The following is a 26006-nucleotide window of genomic DNA, read 5'->3' on the forward strand; positions in this document are numbered from 1 at the left end:
TGGGATGAGGTAATCTCTTAATTCCCTTCTATCTCTGCATGCTATCTTTTGGATCTCAAATTGACTGTAAATGTAATTCCTCCAAAATGGCAACTCACCCACAAAAAAGGGTTCTAAAATTTTGAGAGTAAGTGTGTAACTATCCTAGGTGAACTACATTCAGGGACAACCCTATGTGGATTTCAAACTGGAAGGAAGGGACCTTAGAAGTCATCTGGTCCAATTTTATAGAGAAAGAAATTGAGATCCAGTAGGTGCTTAAATTCTTATTGATTGATTAATTGTGACTCACCAAAGGTCATACTGGTAATGAATAGCAAGGGCAGAGTTTTGAACCCATTTCCTCATGCTCCAAAACTAGTACTCTTTCTTACTGGTCTACCCTGATCACTACTTCATTTGTTCCTCAAAGTTCTTTTATTTTAAGCCTTTCCCATAGCTTAGTAGTCAGCTCATATATATATGAAGCTCCCATCCCAAAATACAAACTCTGCACTAGGTATTGTGGGAGTTGCAAAGATAACATAGTTCACCTCTGCCTTTAGGGAGTTTACTGTTTAGTAGGGATGATTAGGTATACCAATAACTTAAAAAAAAAACCAACTGATAAAAAACTATGTTAGGTGCCATAAGAAAGGCATAACATTTTATTGAGTTCAGTAGTGGGAGAGATTGCATTTGCTTAACAGGATCAAGGAAAGTCTGATAGGGGTTGACAGCATTTGAGCTGGGCCTGAATTAGTAAAGTTTTGGTAGGAAAAGGTGAGTAAGCCAAGGTATTCAATAGGAGGAAACAGCATGAACAAGGGCTTAAAGGTAGGGGAAGTAGAAAGTAAGGTCAGGAGCATGCCTGCCAAAATGGGAGGCAGATCATCCAGCTTCCATATATCTATTCCAGCAAAACCCTGAAGTTTGCACAAGGCTGTGTAATGATCAAGAAATGCAGTGAGAAGCTACAGCGACTTCTACCCCAGAATTCTACAAAAAGTCAGTCAGAAGTCCATGGGCAAAAAAAGAATGAGGCAAAGGAAGCACCACTGGGACTAGAGATGGGACACAGGTAGCTTGCAAGGCTCTATGTTTAGAGGCAGCAGTAGTAGAAACTCTTAATGAGGCTTTCTCCACTAAGAAAGCCTTAATGTGGGGACTTTAGAAGTCTGGGGGTTAGCAGGAGGTTTCCACGAGTACAGCACAAACCAGAAGAGTACCACAGTGCTCAGACTGCTTAGACCTGGATAACTCAGGTCCAGAGTCTCTTAAGGACCCTAGCACTGAGACATCAGAGAAGGCCCTGAAGATCTAATGCTTTGAATCTCAAAGATCAAGGAGGAACAATACGCCAGGGGGTGGATGTCCATACAAGGACCCCAAGAAAAAATCAAGTCAGGCTATCCCACCCAAAATTGCAGCAGGGAGCAGAGTCTGGCCCTTCTACAAAGCCCCAATTGAGGTACTAAAGCTGGACATCTGATTGAATCAAAGAAAACACTATCATCATTTTCTTTTCTCTCCAAATCTAAAGATCCCTCCAAAAGAAAAAGAAAGTGTGATGGCAAGCAGAGACTCAAAAAAAAAAATGTCTTTTCCACAAGGACGACATAATACCTAGAAGATTTTTAAAAAGAAAAGAAAAGCCCTGGAGTATAGAATTAGAAGGGGGAGTAAATACTTAGAAGAGAAAGCAGGAAATCTTAATCAAGAAATGGATTTCCTCAATACTAGAATAGACCAAAGAGAAAGCAATGACTCCATGAGATAGCAAGGAATATTTAAATAAAATTGAAAGATTGAAAAAAATGAGAAAATGTAAGCTGATTTAAAAAATTGACCTGGAAAACAGGTTGAGAGGTAATTTCAGACTTACTGGAAAACCGTGACATGAAAAGAACAGAAAGAAGCTTAGATACTATTTTTCAAGAAATCATAAATTAAAACTGCTTAGGCCAGAGGGTGGAAAAGCTACCAGTAACTTCCTGAAAGAAAACCAAAAGGAAAAGGCTATAGAATGTCACCTAAATCCAGAACTATGCCAAAGAAATAATAGTTCAAACATCCAGAAAGAATTGGGTACCAAGGACCTAGAGTTAGGATTACAAAAGACTGGTGGCTTCTACCACGTAAGAGGAAATCTTGGAAAATAATATTCCAAAAAGCAGAAGAGAGAACCAAGGAAACTTACCCTGCAAAGGCAAGTATAAATACTCTAGGGGAGAAAATGAATCTTTAGTGGAATAGAGGACTTATAAGCATTCTTGATGACAAGACCGGAGTTGACTAGGAATGGTGATATACAAACACAAGAGTCCAGAGAAACATGCAAAGGTAACTTTACTTTAGCTCTTGGAAGGAGCTGCATGATGATATAATGCTAACATTCTAATGAGGAGAGAAGGAACGTGTCCCTTCAGAACCTTAATGTCTGCAAAGTTAAATAGGAAAGACAGAGATTGGTTCTGCTTTGAGAATTTTAAGAGGAGAGAAGAGAAAGGGTAAAAGGAAGAATGCGCTAGTCTAGAATGGAGTTAGAGGGGATAAAACTTGGTATTTCTCATAATTGGCACGTGTGAGAAGAATATGGAAGAAAGTGTAGGGGAAATGAACGTCAAATGATCATTGATCAAATTACCATTCTTGCCTGAAATGAACAAAGGTTGAACAGGTGGGCACAAGCCACAAGCATGCATGCAGGCATGCACATGTACACAGAGTTTAGTGCAGAAGTACATCAAACCCAGTCAAGAAGTGAAATAAGAGAGAGTTAAGGAAAATAACACTGGGGAGGGAATTGCGAGTAAAACAAACTTTGTGATCCTGAAGTGGGGAATGGAAAAGGAGAAGGGAGCAACTAGAATCTAAGAAAGTACAGTAGATTTCCTCTTAGACAATTGGGGAATGGCTAGACCAATTGTGGTAAAGGAATGTAGTGTAATATTGCACCGTAAGAGATTGTGAGATGATTCAGAGAATATAGGGTAGCATAAACTGATAGAGAATGAAGTGAGAAGAACAAATTGTTAAGGACAGCACTTTGAAAGACTTTAGAGCTCTGATCAATACAATGATCATCCGCATCTCCAGAGGTCCCGTGATGAAGCATGTTATCCACCTCCTGATAGAGACGTGATCAACTCAAGGTGAAGAAAGAGACATACCTTTCTGGACACGGCTACTGTGTGGATTTGATTTGCTTGACTACGCTTATTTGTTACAAGGACTTGTTTTTGGTTTTGTTTTCCTCTTTGTGTTTTTAATGGCAGGAGAGGGAGAGGAGAGATAAGGTAAGCAGTAAAGATAAAAGCAAGAAGAGGGCTGTTGTTAAAAATGCACAGAAGAGAAGAGGACGTGCAAAGAAGCAGGGAGGAGATAGTTTTGAAAATAGAAATTATTACTTTTTTTTAAAAAAGCAGATGACATGAAATAGAATTTTCATCAATGAATGTGAGCCTCCCCTGTGTTGCGAAACATTGATGTGAGCTGAACATTATGGTTATTTCTGCAAATGTCTTAAGTGCCTACTGCATACAGAGGACTATACTAGCTGCTGTTATTGTTTGTCCTTCGGTTTTCAAAGAGGACCAATGACATCACCATGTGAAGGGGTGAGGGTATAGTTTGATCAACTGTGTGTCCAGTATGAGGCCGGGAAGAAGCCGTCCATTAGAACATTTGGGACAGAGATGTCTCTAGATTTGCCGTGGCTCGTGTTTCCTTTGTGTTACTGCAATACCGCTTTCCTATGGAAAACAGCGTCTTCCTTGATGCAGGCAAGCCATACTGGCTACTAGGAGAAATGCAAATATTAAATAACATAAGAATCTTCTCATTAAACTAGGCTGTTGGCCTAGCATATGATAGAAACCATGCTCAAATTAATTTTTAAAAATACCGCAAGTGACAAAGACAAGTTCAAAGTACTATATGAGGTCAGAGGGGAGAAAGATTAGCAATGAGATGGTCTTAGGGAAATCTTTATGGAAGAGGTGGCATTTGAGTTTGACATTAAAAGATCAGTGGGATTTCAGCAATTAAAGGATTGGAGGTGGGTGGTTAATTAACCAAAAAATTTGAGTGTTTTATTCTCCACGGACTTGTCAGCCAGACTGTCCCTTTCTGCTTTTAATGTAAAAGTTGTTTTTGTTACAAAATTTTTATTGTTTCTCAATTACATGTAAAAACAGTTTTTAATGTTTTTTTAAAAATAATATTTGAGTTCCAAACTCCCTCCCTCCTTTCTCCCCTCCTTGAAAAGTCAATCACTTTGATATAGATTATATATATATATATATATATATATATATATGCAGTCAGGCAAAACATTTCCACATTAGTCATGTTGTGAAAGAAAACACAGACCAAAAAAATAAATAAAAGTTTAACATGTATGCTTTGATTTGCATTCAGAGTCCATCAGTTCTTTCTCTGAAAGTAAGTAGTGTGTGTGTTTTTTTTTTAATCATAAGTCCTTCGGAATTGTCTTGGATCATTGTATTACTGAAAATAGCTAAGTCATTTACAGTTAAACATCATACAGTATTGCTATTACTGTGAAATAAGCAGAACCAGGAGAACACTGCACACAGTAATGTGTGTATATATATACTCTTCTTGTTCATTTACAAATTTTTCTGAAGTTTATAAGTGAATTTTAAACTGTGCATACCTCTTTGACCCAGCAATACCACTACTCGGTCTGTAGCTCAAAATTATCAAAGAAAAAGAACAAAGTTTTATACATGCAAAAATATGTATAGTAGCATTTTCTGTGGTGGCAAAGAAATGGAATTTGAAGAGATGTCCATCAATTGGGGAATGGCTAAATAGGTTATGGTACGTGAATGCAATGGAATACTATTGTGTTATAAGAAATGAAGAGCAGAATGCTTTCAGAAAAATGTGGATTTACATTCATACAAGTACTGAGATATAGAGTGTTTTAAGACTGTTGTGGATGTATTAATCACAATTTCAAAACATAATTTAGTAGGAGTGAGAGGCACGATGGCATAGAAGATAGACCGTCACCCAGGAAGACTTGGTTTCAAGAACTGCCTCTGATCCATACTTGCAGTGTGACCATAAATCAGTCACTTAGACTTTCAGCAACTGCAGGCAACCCTCTAAAACTCAACTCTTGCCAAACCCCAACCCTAGATTATTCCTGCTCCTGGCCTCTTCTGCTACTTACACATTGCTGAAAAGAGCTGGAAGTAACATAAGTATGTTGACTGGGTACATTACAAATTCCTGTTATCCTACTGCACCTGGGCTCTTGCTGAGCAAAAATATTTTTATTCCTCTCTGATTAATTTCCTATCGCATGCCAGTAGAAGATATTTTATTTTCTTTCTTCAGTCTTCCCACACTTCCTCTTTCTTTTAAGGACTTTTTATTGAGAAAATTGAGACCATTTGCTAAGAGCTCTTGCTTCTCTTTTCTTCATCTTATCTCTTGATATTATTCCCCATCTTCACCTTTCCCTTAGTTTCTGATAATGAAGTAGATCTTCTCCTTGGCAAAAACAATCCCACTACAAATGTCCTTGATGCCATCCCCTTTTATCTTTTTCAGCAGATTATGCCCTTAATCATTTCCTTCTCTAATCTTCCCTCTGTCTCTGTCTACTGATTCCTTTTGTAGTTCCTTCAAACATGCCCAAGCTGTCTCCTTTATAAAACTTCACTATACCTTGCTGTCCATTCAGTCTATTGTCCTATATTTCTCCTCTTTTTCTGAGCCAAACCCTGAGGAGGGAAGACTGCCTACATTTGTTGCCTCTGCTTCCTCTCCTATTCATCAACCTTTAGAATTTGGCTTCTAATCTTATTATTTGACTGAAATTGCTCTGTCCAAAGTGTGATTTCTTAAATTGGCAAATCTGATTATCCTGGGTCCTCATCTTTCTTGACCTTTACGGTGTTTGTCATTGTTGACCACCCTCTCTTCTTGGATACCCTTTCCTCTTTGCATTTTCAACACACTATTATCTCCTGATTCTCCTACCGGTTTGACCACACTTTCTCATTTTCCTTTGCTGGTTCATCATGTATATCATGTCTTTTAATTTGGGGATCTATCCCAAGGCTTTGACCTTGACTTTTTTCTCTTGTTTCTCTATACTCTCAGTGATGTCAACAACTCCTTTTGGTCTAATCATCCCTATGCAGATGATTCACTGATCTGTATATCTAATCCCTGACTTTCCCCTCACCATCATAGGACCATAGATCATAGAACTATAGATTTCGACCTGAATAGAACCTTAAGAGCCATCTAGTCTGATCCTTTTAATTTACAGATGAAGAAACAGGCCCAGGTTATACAGGTAATGAGCAGCAGAGCTGGGGTTTGACCCCAGGTTCTCTGACAGTTCTCTTTCCACTGTATCATGCTGCCTCCCCATTCCCATATCACCAACTATGATCAGACAGTTTGAATTGGTTGTCCTTCAAAACATCTCCAACTCAACAAATACAAAATTGAACTTAGTGTCTTTCTCCTCAAACCCTTTCTTCTTTCAAACTTCCATTTAACTGTTGAAGATACTACCATTCTTCTAGTCTTCCAGGATCATAATTTTGGCATTATCCTCAACTCTTCACTCCACCTTACCCCACATATTTTAGTTGCCAGTTTTTAGTAAGATACTACCTCCACAGTATCTTAACATCTGACCTCATTACCTCTCATCAAGACTATTGCAACAGCCTCCTAATTGGTCTCCTTGCCGCTATTCTCTTCCTGCTCTGGTCCATCCCTCCTTATAGTTGCCAAAGTAATTTTCCTTAAATGCACATCTGACCATGTCACTCTCCTATTCGATAAAACTTCAGGATCAAATACAAACTTGATTTACTTTTTAGAGTCCTTCCTAGTTGCCTCATATATAAATCCTCTTCCTTCACTCTCTATTCCAGCCGAATTGGCCTCTCTCTTCCTTACATCTCCCATTTCCTTGTCTTTATACTGGTCATTCTCCATGTCTGAAGTACGTTCTCTTCTCCCTTCTGCCTCATAGAGTCCCTCTTTTCTTCAAGATGCCACTCAAGCACTTTTTTCCACATGAAGCCTTTTCTGATCCTCCAAACTGTTGGCTCCTCCTTTCTTTAACTATCTTGTATTTATTTGTATTTATTTTCCTTACGGTTATTCTATGTATACTTACACATGTATTTGTTGTTTCCCCCATTAGAATGTAAGCTCCTCGAGAGTAAGGATTGTTTCATTGTCAGTAATTGTAGCTTCCGTGCCTAACAGCATCTGGCATGTAGTACATGCTTAACAAATTCTTGTTAACTGATTGATGACTACTAGTCTGCATTGATAGATGGAGTTTTCACTTTAGGAATTCCCAACAATGATGAAATCACAGGTCTAGATTAAAAACAACAACCACCACCCTAAATTTGGAAAGTACTACATTCTCTCTAAATTCTTAGGTGTATGTTCTGGGTGAAACTTCTTGAAAAGAAATACAAGTCTGGTGCTGTGAAGTTATTCAGGTATAATGGGATCTTCCTAATTAAATGTGCAAAAGATTCTGCATATTCTGTATATATTTGCATTACTTTGTAAGAGGTTATTTGTATGAAGTAGAAGGTTTCTGCTGGGCTTCTCCAAGAGAGCAAGAATTAGAATTCTTACTGTATTCTTTTTGGTACTCACCTTTGGAATGTGGACGTCACCAGGCTTTTCCAGATACTTCCCTTCTCCCATCAGGTATTGCTTTATCTCTAGTCATCTAGTCACTACCCTTAGCATCTTGGCTTTACACCCCCCCCCCGTCTCCTTGAACAATGTCAGAAATTGAGCTCTGGGAATGGCCAAGTGACCCAAGAAGATAGCTTGCCCCACCTTTGTGTTCCACCAGAGAGACTACTGCCGACTTCATCCTTAACCTATTGGATTCATGCTTTTAATCATCATTTGGGAAGTTATGAAGAATAGATAGATAGGGAAGAGAGCATTTATTAAGTGCTTACCACATGCTGGGAATTAAGCTAATATGGATATGAGGATATAGATATGAGCAAGCAAGATAGTTCCTGTCCTTGAGGCATCAGTGCATTTACATTATAATGAGAGATGACTGCATATAAAGGAGAGCTGGAAGGGAGTAAGATATGCAGATGGCTGGTAGGTCTTGTGAATGAAATAATATTTGTAAAGCGCCTAGCGCAGCTCCTGGCACAAAGAAGGTGCTATGATACCTGTTATTATTGTTTTTTGTTGTTATTGGAGGCCTGGTTCTGGGTAAGATAAGGCATAAACTCATCTATCAGAGCCTGGCATCCCAGGGGCAGAATACAAAGTTCTGGTAGAAGGGAAAAAACAGATGATGGCCAGAGTGTGGAGAGCATGGAGTGGAGATGTCCAGGAAATGCTGAAATCTTGAATTGGGAAGATCTCAGCAATTTCCAGTGGAGTCTGCTTTCTCCATCTCATGCCCTCTGTTTAACACATTTGTTTTAGTCTCCTCCCCATACTACCTCAGCCTCTCATAATGCATTCTAACTAATGCAAATAGAAATTACTTTGGTTGATCACACTTTTGCTTTCAACATTAATGGAACAGAAATATAAACTCTGGGATGATCTCCAGTTTAACATGTATGTATCTTGTACATAGTGGTTTGCATGTTGTCTCCCCCATTAGACTGTGAGCTCTTTGAGAGCAAAGACTGTCTTTTGCCTTTTTTTTTTTTTTTGGTATCCATATCAAATAGCATGGTGTCAGGTCTGAGGAGAGGGATAGCCAAAAATCACCAGCTGATATCAGTTCTCCTGAATGGAATTTTAGCAATGACCAGTCTACACAGAAATGCCTTTCATCTTGGTCTTGTTCTACTCTCCTAACTTGGTGGGCAGAGGAATCAGGGGCAGTGGCCAAGCTCTTGTGACTGTTCTGTCATCAGCAGCCATGCCCATGTCTGGTCCTCCTTCTGTTTTTTTCTCAAAATTGCCATGTAGGGTATCCAGGCTCACGCTTGGGACCACATACTTTTCACCTGTGATGAGACTTCTCTAGGGCAGGTGGAAAGAAAAGGGAATACTGTGTCTTTAATGAATATTCCTTCTGGCCAATGGGCCAAAAAACAAAGCCACAACTGAACATTTCCATCCCATCCAGCAGGTTTCATCCCAACTATACTAAATCCTTTGGTAGATGGAGTATGACATTTCTCCCTGGAATCAAGAATTCGTCGATCTCTTACAAGAATTAGCTGTGGTATATTTGACATCTGTGTAATCACGCACCATAACATCAAAACAATGTGAGAATTTCACTGAATGAAGATAAGTGTAGCATCACATGGCACAGTACAGGTTCCCCACTCCTGGATAAAACATGACTTGGCAGGTTAGTTCAGTTGCAACCAGCCTAAATTACATGTAGAATGTATTACATGCACATGTCACATCAGTACATGAGTGTCCATCAAACATAAGCAGATATGCATATTATGTACCAGCCACTATGATAAGTGTTGAGGATACAAAGTGAGGTAAAAACATGATCTTTGCTCTCAAGAAACTCAGTAAGTCTTCCAAAATAACAAATTATACTGTCTGTGTAAACAAACATCAAAACTATAGCTATAAAAAAAATCTCTTAATACCTTCATGACAATACAAGCAAATAAACATGAACAGCAAAATAATAAAAACAGGCTTTCTTAAACATGTACTAATTAATACATGCATCAAGGAAAATGTACTTACATTCAAGGCGCGCAATCCATGCATAAACTTCAGCATTGTCACATGGCTACATGAGTAACTTTTTTTAATATAGTTTCCCCAGTTATATCACAGGTTATGCTGGTCTACAGTTGAATAAGCTTAGCTCTCATGTCACCTGCTGATCTCTTTGCCCCTCTGCCTGAGATAGTCAATGGTATGGCCTGACCATCTTCCTCATCAGAACTATAGCTTTGCCTTCTTCAACCTGACATTGTGGAGGACTCAGGCGATCTGGCGGTGTTATTAGCCATGTAGGGGCATGTCTATACCCTAGGAGTTTTTATAGTTGAAGTACAAGGTAGAAAAGGTGTTACTTCTGGATTCAATTGTCTACCATTATTTGAATTGGTTTTGGGGGTTATAGTACACAGCCTTCTCATTTGAATAATTGTTTTTCATCCATTGTTTGGTTCAGGTTGTCTTTGTACTACTAGTATGCAATCTCTTTTGCTTACAATGTCCATTAGTCTCTACCTGCTCCTCAGCAAGTCCCACTAACACCTATAAAAATAGTAAGTGATTGTGGTGAATTATCATTACAGGGCCCCCATCTGCCTCCAGGATTATTCTGCAAATAGACAAGTTGCCTAGTCTCTTTTTTTGTTTGTTTGGTTTTTTTGCTAGGTAGTGTGGTTAAGTGACTTGCCCAGGGTCACACAGCTAGTAAAATGTTATGTGTCTGAGTTTGGATTTGCACTCAGGTCCTCCTGAATCCAGGGCTGGTGCCCTATCCACTGCACCACCTAGCTGTCCCCGCCCAGTCTCTTAATAACTCATTATAGAATACTTTCCCAAATCTGATAATTTGTGTGTCCCGTGAACATCAGGATTTCTCAGCAGAAACTGGTTCCTTGTTGAAGGTGTTGGCAATGAACTTGGGCATCGTACCATTGTTTCCATCATCAATCTTTTGGTTAAAGTTGTACCAAGGTGGTAACCTTTTCTGCTTCTTAATTGAGAGTTGTATCAATTGCTACTGTCTATGGTCTCTCCATCCTTAGCAATTCCAAAGAACAAGGTAAGCATGACTCATCCAAATATCAAGAGATAAGTTGTAAAGCCTGTGGTGTTGTTACTAGTAGAGTTGGGCACATCTTAGGAAACTATTGAGATTTTTGTTTTAGTCTCAAGTGTTCTTGAAACATTGTACAGTGTCTCCCTGTAAGAGTAGTTTAGTTCTGGACCTCTTAATGCAAGCCGAAGCTGACATCTGGAACAGTATGCTTACAAAGTTTCTGATTTGGTCCAAACAGATTCTAGCAAGAAGCTTATATACTGAAAAATGCTTCTCCCACAGAACTTGAGCAACTATGGAACCTTTCTCCTTATTCCTGGTTGGGCATGCCTGTGTACATCCTATGAGTTGTCCATCAACACCAAAAGATGGTTTATGAACACAAATTGCTATTATTTATTTTCCTATACAATGTGTACATGTCTTACTGCTTGAACCAGTAAAATTGATTTTTGACAGCCTTTTTGACCCAGATGTCCAAAGTCATCATGTAAAGCTCTCATGGCCATAGAGTAATATGCCTTGGGAAGTGTCAGTTGAATCCCAGTACCATATTTGGAATTTATGACAGTCCAGAACAGTGCTGTCTTGCACAGTTCTAACTTATACCATTGTTTCAAGAGTAAAGTTCTTTCAAGAGACTGGAACTTGAGACCTTTACCATCATTTCCTCACTTCCTGGTTTGGCTCACTTCACATAGTCTTTCATCAGCCATCTCTCTCTTTACCGATTGTCCACAGATAACTGGAGTGAAGAAGATTGGTTCCTTGAAGTAAGGTTCATGTATACTACTGGCATGCTATCTGGCACAAGTACCAAACTTTGAGCTGTTACCACCATTTGCTTGTAATTCAGCTCCTTGTGTGGTACAGGTAACTTTCACTCCTTCTTTAAATGACACTGTAGCTTAACTGTCATGTGACATTTCGGACAAGTAATCTATAGATGTTAGTCCCATGTTGGTCCTCCCTGGTTGGTAATATAGGCTGGATTCATGATTGTTTAGTGATGCTAGTCAACTCTGCGAACCATCACCTGACTTTGCTCTGGTCAGAAAACTTTGCTTCTGGTCAACGGAAGTTCACACTTGCAACATCATTCCATCATTATCTTTGAATTTCTCAGTGACCACCTCAAAACTAGAACACCAAGAACTTAGTTTTTACATTCAAGCCATTGCTGGCAAATGCAACTGGTTTCTGGTGATCATACCTGTCATCACAGGACTGTTCCTAAGCCTCTAAACTGGCATTTATATGTACAACAAAAAGCCTGCTTGGGTCTACATCAGTGGTGAAGCAATTGACCAAGTCCTGGTAAGTTTGTTCACAACTCTTTACTTGCTCATCTCCACAGAGACTTGTAGGTTTTAAGGCAAATGCTCACTTTGTGTCCTTCTTCTGGGTCCCTTGAATCCCCGATGCATGAGTGAAGTTATTCAGTGCTTTAGCATAATTCTTAACAAATTCCTGATAATAACCACCAAATCCTTGAAAGGTCCTTATAAATTTACATGAACTGTTGCAAAGTGAAGTGAGCAGAACCAGGAGAACATTGTACTTAGTAACAGCAACATTGTATGATGAACAACTGTAAACGACTTAGCTATCTCAGCAATACAATAATCCAAGACAATTTTGAGGGACTTACGATGAAAAATGCTATCCACCTCCAGAGAAAGAAATGATGGAGTCTGAATGCAGATTAAAGAATACTATTTTTTACTTTATTTTTTTCCTGTTTTTTTTGTCTGTGTTTTCTTTCACAATATGACTAATGTAAATATGTTTTGCATGGGTGCACATATATATCACCTAGATAAAACTGCCTGCCTTTTCAATGAGGGGAAAGGGGAATGAGAGAGAGAATTTGGAACTCAAAATTTTATAAAATGATGCTAAAATTGTTTTTACATGTAATTGGGAAAAATAAAATATTTATTGAAAAAATAAATTCCTTATATCTTGAAGTTTTGGGGAGAAGTGGCCCATGGAAGGGCACTTTTTTTCTTCTCTGGCTTGGAGTACCTTGTCTTGATACAGTGTGGCCCACTTGACAAAAGCTTTGAAACGCTGGCACTTGTTAATTGAAAGGTTCTCACCATTTTCTTCTAATTGATCCGACACTTTCATCAGTCTCTCCTCTTGTTCTAGGGTCTTCCCAAAGACAATAATGTCATCAGGATATATCAACACTTAAAGGTAGTTCACATCTTTACTTTCTCCATCAGTTGTTGGAAATTGGCAGGTGCCCTCAAGATGCATTGTGGTGTGCGCTTAAACTGGTAAAATCTAGCTGGGAAGACGAAAGCCGTCCTCTTGTCTTCTTCTACTGTAGGAATCATTTTTTAATTAAAAAAATTTTTTTTGGTTTCGCAGGAATCTATTTCTTCTCCTTCCTACCCCTCTACTACCTCACTGGAAAAAGAAAAAGAAAATCCTTGTAACAAATATACATAGTCAAGCAAAACAAATTTCCATATTAGTTGTGTACAAAAAACATACTTCATTTGGTGCCCTGAGTCCATTGCCAGGAGATGGACATTATGTTTCATCATGGATGGAATCATGGATGGTTGTTGTAGTGATCAGAGTTCTTACAGCTTTCAAAAGTTGTCATATAAGTTGTTCTGTTTCTGCTTACATCATCCTACTTCAATTCATACAAATCTTTCCATGTCTCTTTGCAATCGTCTCTTTCATAATTTCGTACAGCAAAATGATATTTCATTAAATTTATATCCCACAGTTTGTTCGGCCATTTCCCAAGTGATGAACATCCCCTTGGTTTCCAGTTTCTTTGCCACTAAAAAAGATATAAATGTTTTTGCACACATAAAACCTTTTCCTCTTCCTTTTATCTTTATGGGATATAAGTATAGCATTGGCATAGCTGAGTCAAAGGGGAAGCACTATTTAGTAACTTTTGTGTATAATTCCAAATTACTCTCCAGAATGATTATTAGACTCATTCACTGCTCTGCCAACAATTGTCAGTGTGCCTGTTTACCCATAGCATATCCAATATTTGTCACTTCCTTTTCTTTTTTTTTTTTCTTTTTTTTTTTTTTTAGTCATCTTTGTAGTTACGGGGTGAAGTAGAGAGAAAGGTAGGGCTGGAGCCAGGAAGACCTGAGTTCAGATCTGTCTTAGCATCTTGGTTCAGACACTTACTAGCTATGGGTCCCTGGGCAAATCACTTAACCATTGTTTGCCGCAGTTTTCTCATCTTTAAAATGAAGATAATAGCATCAACTTCTGAGAGTTGTGAGGATAAAATATGTTACAATTTATAAAGCACTTTTCAAACCTTAAAGTACTATGTAAATAAATACTAATTACTATTAGATATTATTACCTTTGCCAATCTGATGGGTGTGTGGTGGAATCTCAGGATTGGTTTGCTTTACATTTCTCTAATAATTAGTGATTTTAAAAATATGGCTACAGATAGTTTGAGTTTCTCCCCTTGAGAACAACCTGTTCATATCTATAGACCATTTCTCAATTATGGAATGGCTCATAACCTTACAGATCAATAGTGGTTTTAGGGTATTTCTTCATATGATTATAGATAGATTTGATTTCTTCTTCTGAAGACTGCCTATTCATATCCTTTGCCTATTTATCAATTGGGGAATGGCTCTTATTTTTATAAATTTGACTCAGTTCTCTGTATATTTAAGAAATGAGGCCTTCATCAGAGAAACTTGCTGTAAATGTTTTCCCCCAGTTTCCTGATTTTCTTCTAATCTTGACTACCTTAGTTTTGTTTGTGCAAAAGCCTTTTAATTTAATGTAATAAAAATTATCCATTTTACTTTTCGTGATCCCTCTCCCTCATTAGGTCATAAATTCTTCCCTTATCCATAGATCTGATATAAAATTTTCCATGTTCTCCTAATTTGCTTATATCACCCTTTTATGTCTAAGTCCTGTATGCATTTTGACTTTATCTTGGTATACGGTGTAAAATGTTGGTCTGTACTTAATGTCTGCCAAACGGTTTTCTAGTTTTCCCAGCAATTTTTGTCAGATAGTGAGTTCTTGCCTCAAAAGCTTGAATCTTTGTGTTCATCAAGTGCTACATTACCATGGTCATTTTACTGCAATGTATTGTGTACCCAGCCTGTTCCACTGATCCACCACTCTATTTCTTAGCCAGGACCAGATTGTTTTGTTGAATGTTGTTTTGTAATACAGTTTGAGATCTGAACTGTTATGCTGCCTTCCTTCACATTTTTTTTCCCATTGAATTCCTTGATATTCTTGGCCTTTTGTTTTTTCAGATGAATTTCATTATTTTTTCTAGCTCTATAAAATAATTCTTTGATAGTGTGATTGGTATAACCCTCAATGCAGTTTTATTCATGAGTAGCTATTAAAGTAATAAGGTACTAAAGCTTAAAACTGCTCTAGGACTTTTGGGACACTCAACAAATCTTAGAAATAAATCCTTTATCAGAGAAACTTGCTGCAAAAATTTTTCCTCCAGTTAATTGTTTCTCTTTTAATTATAGCTTTATTGTTTTTGTGCAAAACCTTTTAAATTTTATTTTATTTTATCTTCTGTGATCCTTTCTGTCTCTTGTTTGGTCATGAACCTTTCTTCTATGTATAGATTTGATAGGTAATTTTTTCCTTGTTTCTCTAAATTGTTTTTGATGTGACCTCATATGTCTATGTCATATATCCATTTGGAGCTGATCTTGGTATAAGCTGTGAGGTATTGGTCAAACTCTAATTTCTTCCATAGTGCTGTCCAATTTTCCCGGCAGTTTTAATCAGATGGTGAGCTATTGCCCAAGTAACTGAGGTCCTGTATTTGTCAAATTACTAACCTATTAGATTTCTTGCTTCTGTATTTTGTGTAGCTAATCTATGCCATTGATCAATTTTTTTTTACCAGTATCATATTGTTTTGAGAATTACTGCTTTATATTATGGGTTAGGGCAGCTAGGTGGTGCAATGGATAGAATGTCGGGCCTGGAGATAGAAAGACTCATCTTCTTGAGTTCTGATCTTTCCTTAGATACTTCCTAACTGTGTGATCCTGGGCAAGTCACTTAATCCTATTTGCCTCAGTTTTCTCATCTGCAAAGTGAGCTGGATAAGGAAATGGATAAGGATGATGGAAATTGCCAAGAAAACCCCAATTGGGGTGACAAAGATTTGGACATGACTGAAAAAAAAACACAACAGTGGCAACAAAGTGTAGGTTAAGATCCACTTCTGCTAGACTCCCTTTTGTTTCTAGCCCCCCACCCCATTATTTTCCTTTGAGATTCTTGTTCTTTTTTTTTTTTTGCTTCCATATGAATTTTATTTTTTTCTAGTTCTGTAAAGTAATCCATTGGTAATTTGATTGTTCTGAACTTCTGGGTAGTGTATCAACAAAATGGAGGACTAAGCATTTTCTCTGTCCTCACAACCTCTCAAACTTTTCCAAAACAGAAATGATTCACCAAAGATAAAGCAACTTTAGCTGTCTCCATGATGTAAGACACCTAGAACTCAAAAGAAGATTAAAAAAAAAACCCACAACTCACTGAACTGGTGCCTAACCTGTTTTCACTCAGCAACAGACTTGCAACAAAATGCCTTGACCTCCTCCCCATGCCTGGACATCCAGGCTCCAAATTGCCAAGGCTTCCATAGCCAGGGCCACTACTGTGCTCCAACAGAACTCTATAAGAGAGGAGAACAGAGGGAACAGGGCGGGATGTGTGCTGGTCTTATTATAATAGAGCTCAAATCTACAACCTGATCTGTGCCTCCTCCCTTTTCCCCCAGAAATCCAAACTCAAAACAGCAGAAATTTGTCCAGGGTATAGTAGCAGTAGCGTGGTGACGTATTGTATTTGTAGGCCAGGGATCTAAGGAACGGAGAAAAGGGGCAGGACGCCATGTGTGAGGAGGCAGTAGATTGAGGAAAAGAGCCCAACATCCAGCTGGGGCCACTGCTGTCCCCCTAAAAGTAACTTGGTGTAGAGATTTAGGCCAATTAACTGTGAAGAATCTCCCAAATGGGAGGAGGCTGAGATTCTTTGAAATCCAGTCTCCAGGGAAAACCCACCATCAGAAGGAAGAGAGCCACAAAGTGATCAATAGGAGAAAATAAGGAGACAAAAGACTAAATTTGCCAAAGACCTCAGGAGGAAGAAAACTCAGAGACTGTGAGCATAAACAGATGAATTAACAGAGAAAACATTAAGAGCAGAAGGAAATGAATTCTAGTAATATCTAGTAAATGAGTTAAGGCATCTATGAATAAATACTACATAAATAAAGGAAAACGAGTCAATACTTGCAGATGCAAAGCTCTGGACCCTATAATTTTGAGGGGAACATGGAACCATGACACAGTTTGAGTAGTTTAAAAAAAAAACACCTAGAGTTGTTAGAGCAGAATGTATGTCCCATGCAGCAGAAATAATTGGCAGAATAGAAAAACTTTAATTTTTGATGGTGTCTCGCCAAAGAAAAAGAAAAAAATCTCATTCACTGATTGGGAATGGAAATACAGAGAAGTGAAGAACAGTCTGGAAGAAGAGATGCAGAAGGGAATAATATTAAAAGAAAACATGTTCTGTATTTTAAAAAAATATTGATCTTGAAGACAGGATGTGTAGAGACAACATAAAGATTACATGTCTTCCAGAAGAACATGAGTCAAAAAACTTGAACACCGTAATACGAGAAAACTGCCCAGAACTTCTGAATTCAGAGAAACAAAGTGCCAATTAAAGGAATCCATAGTTTACCACCAGAAAAAAAATACCAACAACACCATAAAGTTGCAAACTACAGTATATCATGGTAAGTTTAACAATCCCATCGAGAAACAACAAATCTGCAAGAGAGATTCTGCAATGTAGCTTGATCACTAAAGCATTGAATTAATGAATTAATTTGGGTAGTATTCTCACTTTTATTGGTATTCTCATGAACAATTAATATTTCTCCAATTATTTGAGTCTGTTTCTCTAAGTAGTTGTTGTAGCTGTTATATAGTTCTTGTGTATATCTTGGTAGATAAATGCCCATATGTTTTATTCCTTCTATAGTAATTTTAAATGAAATTTATCTTTCTGTTTATTCCCATTGGGTTTTATTGGTATTATACAGAGATGCTAATGATTAGTGTGAATTTGTTTTATATACTACAACTTCACTGAAGTTACTGTTTTAGTTAATTTTTAGTTTACCTATGCTTAATCCCTCAATTTTTTTCTTTTTTAAAAAGTCAAATAGAAGTGGTGATGATTGATATATTTTTTTCACCTCTGATTTTATTGGAAAAGATTCTGGTTCATTCTTGTTATATATAATGCTAACTCCTGGTTTTAAATATATTCTATATATCATTTTCATGAAAGATCCATTTATTTTCTGCATCTGTTGATATGTGATGTTTGTTCTTGTTACTAACATAGTTAAGTCAATGTTTTTCCTCCTATTAAGCCAATTCTGTACTTCTGATATAAATCCAACCTGATTTTGGTGTAAAGTCTTTGGGATGTGTTGTTTCACCCCCTTTGCTAATATTTTATTTAAAATTTTTGCATCATTGTTCTTTAGGGATATTGATATACGTTTTCTTTTTCTGTTTTGACAGTTATAGAAGGGGTTTGGTAGGATCATTGTGTTTGCTATTTTTGCTAACAGTTAACAGAATGTTGAAATGAATTGTTTATCTCTTATTGTTTGATAGAATTCACTTATGAATCCATGTGATCCTAGGATTTTTTCCTTTGAGATTTCATTCATGACTTGTTCAGTTTCTTCCTCTGAAATTGGGTTGTTTAAATTCTCTCTTTCTTGTTCTCTTAATGTGGGTATTTTACATTGTTGTAGATAATCATTTATTTCATTTAAATTGGTTTTATTGACATGTAGTTGGACAAAATGATTTGTAATAATATTTTTTATTCTTTTGTTGTGAATTCTAAATGTGATGTCTGGTTTTCCTCTTCTCTTTAATCAAATTAGCTAATGGTATTTCTTTTAAAAAAAACAGCTCCTAGTATTTATTAATTCAGTCAGATTTTTAAAAAAATTGTTAATCTTTTTCTGGATATTTAGGATTTCTATTTTGGAGTTTGATTAGGATTTTTGAGTTCATTGGTTTTCTGATTTTATTTTAGTTGCATGACCAATTTGTTGATCTGATCTTTTTCCTTGTTAATTAAAGTGTTTAGAGATATCCATTTTCTCTTAAGGACTCTTTTGGCATACATGCCAAAATTTTTGATATGTTGTCTCACTGTTGTAGTTATCTTTAATGAAATTATCTATTGTTTCTGTCATTTATTTTTTGACCCACCAGTTCTGTACAATTATCAGTCTTCGGTTTATTTTTAATGCTTTTTTTCAGAGGTCCATTATTTAATATTATATATTTTTCAATTTTATAGTAGTCTGTGAAGCACATATTTAATATTTCCGCCTTTCTGCATTTGTTTGTAAGGTTTTTATGGCAAACTACATGGTTGGTGTTTGTAAAGATTCCATGCACAGCTGAGAAATGTTTACTTCTTTCTCCCATGCAATAATTCTCAGAAGCCTATCATATTTAAAAAGTTCTATTCAGGTCCTTTTACTTTTTTTTTTTGTTAGGTTTATGAAAGGGGGAACATTGAAGTCCCCTACTATTTTTTTTTTGCTATCTCCTTGTAATTCATTTAGTTTTTCCTTTAAGCATTTAGATACTGTATCATTTAGTCCCTATAGGTTAAACATTGAAATTAAGGGTCGTGTGACCAATAAGATCAAGGACTAGATACTTTCTCTGATCCTTACAATCTCTCAAACCTCTGCTCTCCAAAACAGAAATTATGTGCCAGAAATAAAGCACTTTTAGCTGACTCCATGGTCTAGGACACCAAGAACCTAAATAAAGTAAAAACCCAAAGCTAGTAGCAAAGGCCAATAGTCCCTAACCCTTAATGAGAGATTATACTCAGCACTCCATTCCCTACCACCACCCACACTCCTGGCAGCAAGGCTGCACAAGCCAATCACAGGTTTGCGAGGGAACTCAGCCTGACACTTTGACCTCCTTTCCTTCTTCCCAGTGCTACAGGAATCCCAATTCCAAACACCAGAAACTTGTCAGACTTCAATAGTCTAGACCTCTGCAGGACAGCAGAGGAACAGAGGCAATGGGGTAGAACACAAGTCTGGACTTTTAATAAAGCTCAGCTGTACAAACTGACACTCTATCTTTCCTCCTTAGTGCCCCAGAGATCCAACTCTCTACTCTATTCCAAAGGTCACAAATTAACTCAGGCAGCTGTATCCACATGGCAGCATTCTGTGCCACAAATGGATCTCTGCAGGAGAGTGGAGAAAGAAAAAGAATGGAGCAGAACCCATATCTGGGCTTATAATAGAGCTCAACTCTGCATCTCCTCCCCCAGTGACTTGGAAATATGTTCAGGCTGTGATAGTATTATGACTGGGCTCTGTACTGCTGCACCAAAAAACTGAAGAACAAAGAAAATAGAGTGGGATATGTATTGGGGTCGAGGGGAGCTGTGTAACACTCCATTAAGCCTAAGGGAAAGAGTCCAGCATCTAGCTAGGACTAGTTCTGTCTCCCACTAAAGTCAGTTGGGGCAGAGATTTAGGCTGATGAAGAATTGCCCAGTGTGGAGGAGACCAAGACATTTTGAGATCCAACACTCAGGGAAACCACCATCAAAGAGGGGAGGGAGTCATAAAGTAAGCAATAAGAGAAACTAAGAGGGGGTGGGAAGGGCAGTTAGCTGGCATAGTGGATAGAGTGCCAGGCTTATCTTCCTGAGTTCAAATCTGGCCTCAGATACTTACTAGCTGTGTGATCTTGGGCGATTCATTTAACCTTGTTTGCCTCAGTTTCCTCATCTATAAAATGAGCTGGAGAAGGAAATGATAAACCACTCCATTATCTTTGCTAAGAAAACCCAAAATGGGATCATAAAGAGTCAGACATGACAGAAACAACTGAAAAACAGAATAGGGTCAGGGGATGGCGGGAAGACTGAAGTTACCAAAGATGTCTGGAAGAAGAAAATGTAAACGTCTTGATGCATAAACAGTTAGACCAATAAGAAAGACATTAAAAGCAGAAAGAAATGTGGCCTCCAGATTTAGTAAATGAATTTAGGCATCTGTGAATGAGTGCTGCAAAACAAAGAAAATAATTAAACACCTAATGATATAGAGGGCTTGTGGATTTTAAGGATAGCATGGAACAACAGTACATAGTTTCTTCATTATTTAAAAGAGAAATGATTGTGAAAACAATTTATGTCCTGTGCAGCAGCAATAATTAGCAGAATATAAATGAATTCATTGTCTATTATTTTTCTGCAAAATATAGTTTCCCTATTTATATCTTTTAATTAAGTCTATTTTTTGCTTTACCCTTGTCTGAAATCATAATTTCTCCCCCTGCTTTTTTGTGTGTGTTTACCCAAGGCATGACAGATTTTGCTCCAACCCCTTATTTTAACTCTGTGTGAGTCATTATGTTTCTAGTGTATTTATTGTAAACAACATATTATTGGATTTTGCTTTGTAATGCATTGTGCTATCCTCTTCAATTTTAGGGGTGAGCCTCCCATTCACATCCACAGTCATGATAGTGAATTGTGTATTTTCCTCTGCCCTATTCTCTTTTGCATTTTCTATTCCTTTACTCCTTGATCCTCCTTTATTAAATGCTTTTATTCTTTACTTTTAATACTTTCACTATCCCTCTTCAAGTTTAGGATTTGCTTATGACTAATCCCTCCCTGAATCTACCTTCCCCTTATATTCCCTATTCCTTTCTGTATCCTTGCTGAGTTGATTGTATTCCTTCACCAAACTCTTTCTGAGTGTATTGTGTGTTTTTGTATACTACTAACTTTTAATCAATTTAGGTGAAAGTGAAGTTTGTGTTGCCTCCTTCCCTTCCTATCCTCTCATGTTTATATACACTTCTACTTGTGCATCCTGATATATTAGATCATAAATTCCTCCGCCCTTCTTCTCATTTTTCTCCTAGTATTCCTCCCTCTTTTTTTCTTTCAATATTATAAAAACAAAACTATTTCTAGGTCTTCTGTTTTATGTGACTACCTATGTAACCCCTTATGCTAGTATGATTCTTAAAGAATTCTTTTATTATCCCCTCTTCCATTAGAATGCACATAGTTTATCCTTATAAAGTTTCATCTGATTGTTCACTAATATTTCTTTTGACTCCCATATTTGTATTTCAAAGTTCCTTTCAGCTCAGATTTTTTTTTTATCAGGAATGTTTGAAAGTCACCTAATTTGTTGAAGGTTTATTTTTTTGCCTTTGTAGGATTATACTTCTTGCTGGGTGAGTTATTCTTGGTTGTAGACCTTTATCTTTTGCCTTTTGGAATATCTCATTCCATGTTCTCTGTTCCTTTAAAGTGATATCTGATAAATCTTTTGCAATCCTGACTGTAGTCTCTCAGTATGTGAATTTTTTCTTTCATGATGCTTGTGGTTTTGTTTTGGTTTTTTTTGTCTTCTGTCTAGAAGCTCTGGATTTTAGTAATAGCATTCCTGGGAGTTTTTATTTTGAGGTTTCTTTCAGAAAATGATTGTTGAATTCTATTTCACATTGCCTTCTTATTCCAATATGACTGGGTAATTATTTTTAATGATTTTAAAAAAATATATGCATTCTATACATACATACACTAACCAGGTCCCTTTTTTATGGTCAATTTCAGATAGTCCAATAATTCTTAAGTTGTATATCTTTGATCTATTTCCCTGATTACTTGTTTTTTGTATGTGGGAAATGTCTTACAGGTTTTTCTTCTCAATCTTTTGACGTAAAAAAAAATGATCATTTCTGGGGGCAGCTAGGTGGCGCAGTGGATAGAGGGATGGAGCACTGGTCCTGAAGTCAGGAGGACCTGAGTTCAAATCCAGCCTCAGACCAAATGCTTCACCTCTACTAGCTGTGTGACCCTGGGCAACTCACTTAACCCCAATTGCCTAAAAAAAAATGGTTTTCTTCTAGACTCCTTAATTTCCATTTTGTTCACTTTAATTTTTGGAATTTGTTACTAGAATAAGGTTATTAGAATAAGGTACCAATCTGTGTTAAGCTGTAGATTCTTTCCCCACGTCTCTCTTCCATGGCTCTAATTTCATATATATGTGTATGTGTGTGTGTGGTGTGTGTGTGTGTGTGTGTGTATCTATCTATCTATCTATCTATATAAATAAATTATTTTTATAATATAATATATAATATATTTTTGTTATTTATTATTTATATATATTATTATATTATATAGATTACTTCTTAAAAAACACATCATTTTCTATAGTTATTCTAATTGTTCTTCTGGGCAAGTTGTTTTTTTCTCTGATTTTGATTATAGGTGGGGTTTTTAAAGTTATTCTTTATGGTTTGTGTCTTAGTCATCCCTACAATTATAACAAAGCCCATTATTTGTTTTGTTTGCTTATTCATCCATTTATTTACTTAAGTTTTGGTGTTGAGGACTCAGTAGTTGAGTTCTAGTTCTTCTGTACTCCAGGGATCAGATCAAGTTGAAACCATTTCCTTTGCCCTTGAGGTCTTCCTTTTGCCCAGACTCCCCCTTTCTTTGAGAGTCAGATTTCTTTTCCTTCAGAAGGTCATATCTTTTCCTTCACCATGGACACTGAAGTTCCTCCTCCTTCTGGAATTAGTTGAAGCCCTTTCCTGTAGAACAAGAGAAAGGAGAAGCTGTCTTTAATCCTCTGGTAAATCTAAGGTTGCTCCTTCTCTGTTGAAACATCTAATTGAGGCTATTTCATTGGAGGATAAGGGATAGGAAGAAGTGAGGCTTTCTAGTTTTTACTTATCTCACTACCTTGAAATCCTATTCTTCTGCAACTACCTAATGCCCCCCTTCCCTTTATTTTTCACTAAAAGCAATGGGCATCCAGATTTTTCCTTAGCACTGAAGCTTTTAATAAAATCCTTCCCAGTGAAGGATTTCCTTAGCCCTGGAAGTTTTTCACCTTTACTTTTGTTCCTCAAGGGATTTCTTTGCCTACTGATGTTTTTCTCCTCCCCTTCAGAGCTACACTCCCCCTCCATCAGACTTTTTTAAAAGGCTTTTATATTTTTATTTATTTTACCTTTAATGTTTAACTTATAAAATTTGGTTATTTACTTTGTTATAATGAACAAACACCTTAATACACTGCCTTCTTGCTTGGTAAATGCATGGCCTTAGATTTTTTTCTTAACAGAAAGTGTTGAGTAAGTAAGTAAGTTAAAGAGTAAAGTTTATTACATTGCAAATAGACTAGTTGTACAGATTACAGCAGCACTTAGGGAGACCTCTATTTCCTTAAAGAATGATAGAGTGGACTAAAATATTGGACAGTAAAATGATATCAAGTATAAGTGTTTTTGGTGGTTGCTAGAGTGGTTCTGCTGATTAACCTGCAGAATACATACACCCTGCAGCTACATTTCATTCCAGTCATCAAAGGTTGCAAGAATAACCCTGCTATTGTAAAAATACAAACCAAAATGAAAACTTAGAGGAAAATGATCAATGACTGTGGCAACATTTTTTCCAGGCATTTTAAATCTCATTTTTTTTTTAAAAGCAATGCATTTGATTCTCTTAACTGCATCTTTCATTTCTGGTAACAGAACTAAGAAAGGAAGCTCACAGGTTTGGAGCTGGAGCTCCTTAGAAGGTTGGTGCTAAAGTTGGAGAGCTTTACCCTCTAGTGGCAGCAGATGCTGCCTATCCCCTCTTTGCAGCATTTTGCCTCTGAATCCCTGAAGCAGTTGAGGTTGGAGAGCTCAGCACTGGATAATGACCTGGACTTTTGACCTGGCCACAAGCATGATCCTGGGAAGTCATCTCAGGAATATAGTCTTCATCCACTGGGGCATTATCTGAGTCTTAGACGTTCATCGGTGCAAGAGGACAAAGACTGTGAGGACAATGGACAGGGTGAGAAAAGTCCTGGCGAACAGGAGGTACACGTTTATCAGAGGAATGACTGGAGACACGAATGGGATGGTTTCAGCAATCACCAAGAACACAGTTGAGGAGAAGAGGTGCAAAGGGTCACTTTCTCCGCAGAGTTGGAGGGCAAATAAAGTATCAGCATCATCAAAATAGAAATTAGGAGGCAGAGAAGGATGATGTTGATAGTGTAAAACAGAGACAGGAGCAAGATGTAGAGAGAGTAAAGTGATGCCAAGGTCAGCTTTCTCACAGCAGTTTACTTGATATCATGTTTGTTTCCAGGGGTACTGGACTTTACCAGTAGTCGTACTGGGACATATCTTCATACAGGAGCCATTCGGAACCAAGTCAATTTTGGCTTTATGGGACCAGGAACCAAAACTTTATGGTGCAGTTTTGGTAGTCAAATGGGAATGTTTGTTTTACATGAACTCTTAATGGTGGAAGGAGAGATCCAGATGTCCTTTCCTGTGTATTTCAGCTAGGGCTTTGGTCTTGTGAACCTGGGAATCCCCACCTGCATTCTTATGTAACACTATATAAGGGCCCATATCTTTTCAGAAGGCACAGGTGTGAGTTAAATAGCCAGTAGGATTCCACTTTAGCTTGTAGTCATCCCATCCATGTTTCAGCCAGAAGTTAATCTTCATAATCTACTTGACTTCATCCACTTTTACTAGCTGAGACATGGTCACCTCAAACTGGATGCTGACGAGTTCAGACACATTGGCCACAGGCTCATCATCGTCCTCAAACAGGCTGAATTGAACAGGCAATGCTGTGCCTCGGTGGCCTTGGCCCCTGTGAGCAAGAAGGCTAGGCTTGCCATGAAGCAGCTGTATCTATGGTTCCATCCACTTTGCATTGCCTTGTCCCACAGTTAGCACAGACAGAACCTCAAAGGTTAAAGATGGGGGAGAAAGGAGGTGAAGGCAACAAGAAGTGGGGCTGGAAGAGGAAAAGGAAGAGGAAAATCAAGGGGGAGCAAGAGAGAGAGAGGAGTTAAAAGGAAGAGAGAGAGGAGAGAGAGAAGGGGATAAGAGAGAGGAGAGAGAGGAGGCAGGAAAGAAAAGAGAAAGGGGAGGAGGAGAGAAGTCAAGCCCATCATTTTAACTTCTGTCCCTCAGGAAATCTGGATCATATCTACCAATTGTCAAAGAAGCTAAGTTTTGTGGTAATTAGGTTGTTATGTTGTACCATGTCCTTCTAGTTCACCGTCTTGGTCCAGCCTCTCAATATGAATTTT

General features: G+C 37.6%; 1 pseudogene; it reads right to left on the reverse strand.

The window, feature by feature from the left end:
• Positions 1-24167: 24167 nt before the first annotated feature.
• On the reverse strand, positions 24168-25589 carry LOC110211147 (neuronal acetylcholine receptor subunit alpha-3 pseudogene; annotated as a pseudogene).
• Positions 25590-26006: the final 417 nt, after the last annotated feature.

The sequence above is a fragment of the Phascolarctos cinereus genome, unplaced genomic scaffold (genome assembly GCF_003287225.1).
Source record: "Phascolarctos cinereus isolate Bilbo 61053 unplaced genomic scaffold, phaCin_HiC Scaffold_1;HRSCAF=81, whole genome shotgun sequence".
Lineage (NCBI taxonomy): Eukaryota > Metazoa > Chordata > Mammalia > Diprotodontia > Phascolarctidae > Phascolarctos > Phascolarctos cinereus.